Source organism: Galeopterus variegatus, unplaced genomic scaffold, assembly GCF_000696425.1.
Source record: "Galeopterus variegatus unplaced genomic scaffold, G_variegatus-3.0.2 Scaffold48, whole genome shotgun sequence".
Lineage (NCBI taxonomy): Eukaryota > Metazoa > Chordata > Mammalia > Dermoptera > Cynocephalidae > Galeopterus > Galeopterus variegatus.
The window spans coordinates 184,324-191,874 of record NW_007726159.1 but is presented as its reverse complement, the minus strand read 5'-3'; positions in this window follow the sequence as shown (position 1 = coordinate 191,874).

Below are 7,551 nucleotides of genomic sequence, written 5' to 3'. Positions count from 1 at the left end.
TTTTTAAAAATGAAATAACTTGCCGAACTTTTAAATGTTTTGTGTTTTTCTTTAATGTTTTAACAAAAACACATGCATACTACTATAGCACAATTTTGTTTTTTATTGTTTTGACAACCGTATTTTAATATTTTCAATTTCTCTTGTAATCCTATGCATTTTATTTCATGCATTAAAAATATTATTTTGAGAAACGGTTCCTAGGCTTTTTGGACTGCCAAAAGAGTCTACAGCCCAGAAAATGTTAAGAACCCTTGATATACTAGAATAATGTACATTTGAATCACTTATTACCATCAAAAATACTTTTCTCATAGTTGTGAACTAACGATTAGAGCTACCTGGAGGCACCTATGCATTTTATTTCATGCATTAAAAATATTATTTTGAGAAACGGTTCCTAGGCTTTTTGACTGCCAAAAGAGTCTACAGCCCAGAAAATGTTAAGAACTCTTGATATACTAGAATAATGTACATTTGAATCACTTATTACCATCAAAAATACTTTTCTCATAGTTATGAACTAACGATTAGAGCTACCTGGAGGCACTAGACAGCTCTTTTCTCAAATATTCGCAGGAAATGGACTCTGAGACATTAATTTCTTGCCCATCACATGTAGAGTTATCCAATTGTGAAGTTGGCACTCCAAGCGATCTGGTTCATCCATTCATTTATGCATTCAACAAAGGTTTATTGGTTCCTAAAGCTGGCAACAGTTCTACCTGTTGGGGATTTAATGAAACCAAAAAGACAAACAAACAAAAATGCTGTCCTCCTGGAGCTTATAGTCTACTGGGTCATCTTTCCTCTCCTGAAAAATCTCAGGTGAGAAAGACAACATAAACCTCTAATGACATCCATCAAGTAACTAAGTTAACCAAATAATTCATACCTTTTTTGAGGCAGCAAAGCAAAAACTGTAGTTTATTGCTTTCTTCATCCCAAGTATCTTACTTTTAAAAATTGACTTTTTCCTTCTGTTTTTTTCAAAATAATTTACAGTTTTTTTAAATGAACAAGCGGAACACTAGAGTCAGGATATTCCTGTGGGTCTTTGATTACCAGGGCATATAGTATTTGCAATAAACTCATCTGACAACATCTGTTTTTTAGTTATAGTATTTAAAATTACATGTTCCATGGGTACTTTTGTGAATATTTCAGTGGCCACATGCTATGGGTCAAATGAGTCCCCTAGAAGTTCATGTATTGGAAACTTGTCTCGCATCGTAACAGTGTTAAGAGGCTGGGAAATCCGATTATGGTCATTGAAAGGTGGGGCCTTAAGGAGGTGATTAGGTCGTGAACATTATGCCCTTGTGAATGGATTGATCCTCTCATGGTGTAATAGGCATGGTTCTGCTGGTTTCTTTAAAAGGAGAGCAAGTGAGGAGGTTAGCTCTCTCTTGCTCAGCCCATTCTCGCCATGAGATACCCTGAGTTGTGGCCCTCACAGATGTGTCCCCTCGACTTTGGACTTCCCAGACTCTAAAACTGTAAGGAATAAATTTCACTCCTTTATAAATCACCCAGTTTCAGGTATTCTGTTATGAGCAACAGAAACAGACTAATACACCACATAAGGAGTTGGTGTAACTTTTGATTTGAAAAATTTCCAAGCCAAATTGTTTGAAGTTCTGATGTATGATCCAGAACTTTGGGGACTTAGTCACTGAGCAGGACTTTGTCACTGCCCCTAGGTACTCCTGTTGCCCCCCTTTCTGCTATTGTGGGGCAGCCATTCCATTCAGGCATGCGTGTAAGTAAGAGAACTTTACCCCAGCTCTCTGCCTCTTACTCAGAAATCAGTTGCACATCTGCACTTCCAATTCTTGGCAGAAACAATTTCAACCATATGTTGTTCAATTCTTTGGTGAAAGCTTCATATGAGAGCTAGTACATATGAAGAAATGCTTGAAGAACATAGAAGTATATTTAATTCTGCAGTTATTCTAAATGTTTTCTTTGGACCAAAGAAAACAGACGAATAAAAACAAAAACAATCATCCCTTGAGCGCATATTCCATGTCACTGTGCTAAGACATTTACGAAATTGTGTGCTTACAACAATGTCAAGTGTAGCGATTAATTATCTTCTTTTGCAGGTGAGGCACAGAGAAGTGAAATTATTTGCCTGAGGTCATACACCTAGTAAGTGAGCTAGTATTCACATCAGTCTGGCTGATTCTAAAGTAAGTTCCCTTTATCATCATAGTTAAATACTCCTTCTCAGAGAACTTCACGTTTAAATTATATTGCTTTGGAACTTTATGAATTATTTTTACTTAAATGTGCTTTAGCTCTATTTTATCAAATGACGTTGCAAAGGGCTCTAATCAATATTCATAAAAAATGGGCAATGTTGACAGTGGCTGTTACATAAATGAGGATCCATCAGAAATTATTCCTAGGTTTCTTGGTCAAAAAGTCTGGGATTCTTTTAAACAACTGTTTTTTGTTTTTTGTTTTTTAATCTCAAAGGCACTGAATGCCATTTACCTGATCCTGTTTTCTTCTTTGCTTTTGCCACTAAGAAGCACAGAGACAATTGTTGCCAACCTCTAACAACTGTACATATGCATTCTGTAGGTCAATTTTACTGTAGGTTTATTATATTCCTACCCATACTTTCCCTTTGTCCTAATTCTCTCATTTATTTATTTTAGTTACTTTTCATTGTATTTTTCAAGCCTACTCAAATCCTTCATGAAAATAGGCAGAGTATATCAAGTAAGTAAATGCAACATATTCAATGTGATTCTACTTTATTTGTTCATCATCTATTAAGTGCTTGTTACATTACCAGAACTATTCTAGGCACTGCATATATACTGAAATCTCAAAAATAAACAATATCATAATCCATATATTGTTCTAATGTATAAAATATAATTTCCTATTCTACTTCTTACTCTACTAACCAAGCAGTGTCTGGACAAAAATATAAAACCAAGACTCATAGGAACATCCTGACTCTGATATGCTGCTTTCCTGTACTATAACACACAATGATTTTTTAATATATTTTTTAACTATATGGAATACCATCAGTTTGGAGAGTTTAATACATGAGGCATATAGGTCAATTACAATAAAAACACATTTATTAGCAAAGCTATAATAGAGCAAAGCACTGATAGGGTTTCTTTGACATCTTTACAGACATTAATTAATACTCAAAACTATTTTTTCTCATCTAAATAATGTTGCAGTACCTATAGGACTGAGAAGGGAATGAATTATACTTTATGTAATCTTTTCAAGTAGATGAAATGAAATGCAATAGCAGAACCTAAATGAAAGCTGAAGTTGCTTGTCCTGACTACTAATCTTATTCTCCAGAGAAAAGAGAAAATAAACTAAGAGACTTAGTCAAGATTACCCAAAGCAGACATGTGTGATTCAGTATTGTTATCCTTAGACAGAGTTTATCTCACTCACTGAGTGCTCCAGCCACCTCTGAGAAGGGGAATTAATTATTAAGCAATTTCTGTAAAGCTATTTAAGTCAGTTTTTTTCTTTTCACCCCAAGAACAATGATATAAACAAATGCATCATAGAGCAGGATGTAATTAAAGCTTCAATTGATTTCAATTATTAACTATGCTTCAGCCAAATTATGGATTTAGGGTTTAGACTTATTTTCCCAGCTAACTTTTATGTCGTACTAGAGGGAGAGAAGAGATATTGTAGGCTTTTTGACTATTTACTTGTAAAATGCATATTTTAATGTGTTTTTCATCACAGTAACTATTTTCCACTATTCTTCTAGGAATAGAGACCCCCTCTAATTAATAGACATTGATTTTTCATAGTTATTTCCAGAAAAAATTACTACTTAATTCTGCCAAGGGAAAACAAAGTTCCTAAAAGGTCTTGAGAAAGGACAACAAAAATAATAAGCTAATATTAGAACTATTGATCTTCTTTGGCATATTTTCAATAATTTTTGAAATATTCTGACATTATCTGTGGTTGCCTGGTACAATGACTTTGGAATGAGAATGTGGGTCATTCAGGCATCTCTTTCTGATCAGTATTGTAGACATATAAAAATTAGAAGAAGTATTTTAATCATAATTAATGCATATGCCATTTAGGATGTTTTCTGTGTGGGTCACTGGCAACTCTCTCCAAACTGGCTTAAACAGTAACAGAAGGTTGACTGGCTCATATAACTGTGTCTGCAGGTGCCGGTGGCCTCAGCGTTTCTATTCCATTTTCTTGTGCTTCTTCAGCTGTGTCCTCCTCCGTGTTTGGCTTTGTCTTCAGGGGGAACCTTTCTCATGGAGACAAAATGACTCTGACATTCTACACATGACTTCTGTGCACCATAACATGCAGGAAGAGATAACTTCTTTGAATGGCTCTTTCTGAAGAGCAAGCAAGCCTCTTCCTCGAGCAAACCTCACATCTCATTACTTTGAGTTGGGCCACATACCCAGGGGGTGGGACTGCCTGGAATGGTTCAAACTGATCACGGCTCCTACTGGACAGGTGGAGGAGTGAGTCCATGTAGACCAAGGCAAAGAGAGTGGGACAGAGAGAGTGGATGCTGGGCAGACGACTACAGTGACCGCTTCAATTCTTAAACTTCTCTCTCAGTTCTTTAGTTCTACTTATTCACTGCGGCAGAGAGGGGGAGGAGGAAGGGGAAGTTGTGCAAAAAATGTGAAACCCAAGCATCACAAAAGAAGTTAAAAATAATTGTTGTAGACAGAAGCCTAAAAATCACTGTAAGTCCCAACTTCCACTTGTGAGATTTTACCAAAGACCCAAACACTGAAATGTGCTTAATTCTAGATCAAAGTAAGTGCAGCTTTTCATAGTATTTTCTAACCATTCTTAAGAGAAACTTTGCTGATAAGATTTTACTGAAACTGATTTGCGGACTACCTCTTTTTTTGGTTGTTTTTAATCGACACATATTTGTACATACAATTTAAAGGGTAGTGTGATGTTTTGATACATGTATACACTGTGTAATGACCAAATCATGCTATTTAGGATATCCGTCACCTCAAATATTTATCATTGCTTTGTGGTGAGTACATTCAGAATCTTCTCTTCTAGTTATTTTGAAATATGCACTATTATATTGTTTACTGTAGTCACCCAACTGTGCTATAGAACACCAGAACTTATTTCTCCTGTCTAACTGTAATTTTGTACCTGTTCACCAATCTCTCCCTATCAACCCCTCCCTCCTACTACCCCCAGCCTCTGGTAACCACTACTTTACTCTGAACTTCTACAAGCTCAGCTTTTTGGATTCCACAAATGAGTAAGATCATGCAGTATTTGTCTTTCTGTGACTGGTTTATTTCACTTAACATAATGTCCTCCAGGTTCATCCAAGTTTCTGCAAATAACAGGATTTCATTCATAGGAGAAATGCTTCATGAGATTGGTCTGGGCGGGAATTTTTTGAGTAAGAACTCAAAAGCACAGGCGGCAAAAGAAAAAATAGACAAATGAGATTATATCAAACTAAAAAGCTTCTGCACAACAAAAGAAATAATCAACAGAGCAAAGAAACAAACTATGGAATTGGAGAAAATATTTGCACACTGCATCTGACAAAGGGTTAATATCCAGAGTATATAGGAAATTCGGACAACTCAATAGCAAAAATGCAAATAATCCAACTAAAAAATGGGCGAAGGACTTGACAGACATCTCTCCTGCTGCTTCTTTGTGGGAAAAATTAGCAGGCATGAGGATTCCCAACTTCATAACCACTTCCTGTGAGGCAGCTGCTCGGTGATGTCACAATGTGAGAATCCAAGGGCAGAGAAGCTGCTAAACAAGCTGGAGCATCTATCTGGCCCAGAGTTAGGTAATCCATCCTTGTCACCGGCATGGAGACAAAGAGAACTGCTGAGGCAGCAACACTGGAAAATAGGCAGACGTGTTGAAGAATGCATCTGAACAAATCGCAGGTCTAGTCTCATGAGTCCATAGGGGCAAATCATTTCTGATACAGAAACAGCCAACTGTGCTACTAAACTTTATCACCGAATTTTATATCTTTTAGTGACTGTTAGAAAAGGCACTAACATTATCTAAGCATCTAGTGAAGGAATTCCAGTACTTAAGCCAACTGTGCTACTAAACTTTATCACCGAATTTTATATCTTTTAGTGACTGTTAGAAAAGACACTAACATTATCTAAGCATCTAGTGAAGGAATTCCAGTACTTATCCAGAAATGGAAAAGATAATCTTATTCTAAACAATATCATAAATTTAGGAATTTGTCCACCAGTGTAGGCATTACCAATTTAGAGTGAGAAGTTGTTCTTTTAAAACAATAGAATTCTCAGTATTTTCTTTTTGAACGTTTTCACTTTAAGTCCCTTAAAATTGAGTCTGTAATAAATCCTGATGGCTTCACAAAAAAACACATCATACCCAATTAATCAAATTCCTGTCAGTAGCTGAGTGGCAGATCTGTTAGTGCCTAGAGGAAGTCAGAGAAATAATCTGTCCTGATTTAGGCAGAGCTGTAGACTCTGTCCTATTTGGCACACACTGCAATAATCTAGTGAAATATGCTGTCTAGAGTTATGCTGACTGCAGAACAGAATCTGTGCGTTCACTCTCTAGTCAGTCAACAAGCATGTCTTGTGCAGTTACTGCATGCCAAGCACGGTGTTGGGTGTAGTGCTCATTTCCAACTTCATTACCCCCAGTGCCAGCTGGAGGTCGTGAGAGAAGGGAGTGAGGGATGGAAGATATTAGAGGTGGGAGAGAGGAAAGAAGGTAAGGAGGAACAGAAGAAGGGAGAAAAGACAGGAGAGAAGGGGGAAAAGGAAAAATTTATCCATTGCTAGCCAATTAATGCCACTGGCCAGGCTTCTTTCCTGGCCATGGTTTTGTTTAATGAGAACAGAGGGGATGGAAGGAAGAAAGGGCTGGGGACAACATAGAAGGCAGAGAAAGTGCTACCATAGCGCTCTCTACCACCCTGCTCATTATGTCTCAGTAGCATACTTAATCTGCACACTTCCTACATTCCACCTCCTATATACAGTGCTTCACCTCCAGCACTGATTTCCTTATCCAAAAGCATCGAAAAACAACTCTAGTGACTTGAAACTATCAGGAATAAAACAGGAGAAGATGTGATCCTGCCTCCTTAAGATATAATTATGAATAAATATTCAGGCAGTGTTAGAGTCTCTATCATTACATGCAATAATCCTGTTGAGTCATTATTTAATTCAGTCATTTATTCATTGAGGATCTGCTACTGCTACTCATTATGACAGGACTTCAAAAATCCATGGAAAAATAAAATTAAAAAATAAAAATAAAAAAGATAATCTTTATTTCTCAACTAACCTCCATCAAGTTCAAGACAACTTTGTAAGTGATGATACGAGCCAGTTAGTTCATCCCAAAGAACTGAGGGTCCTGGGTATTTAACCAAATCAATGTAGTCTTTTTTACATTTTTTTTTTTTTTTGTCTTTTGTCTTTTTCCATGTCCGGCAACGGATCGCAACCCTCAGTGTTGCCCCCGTACCGGACCGGGGACTGGCAA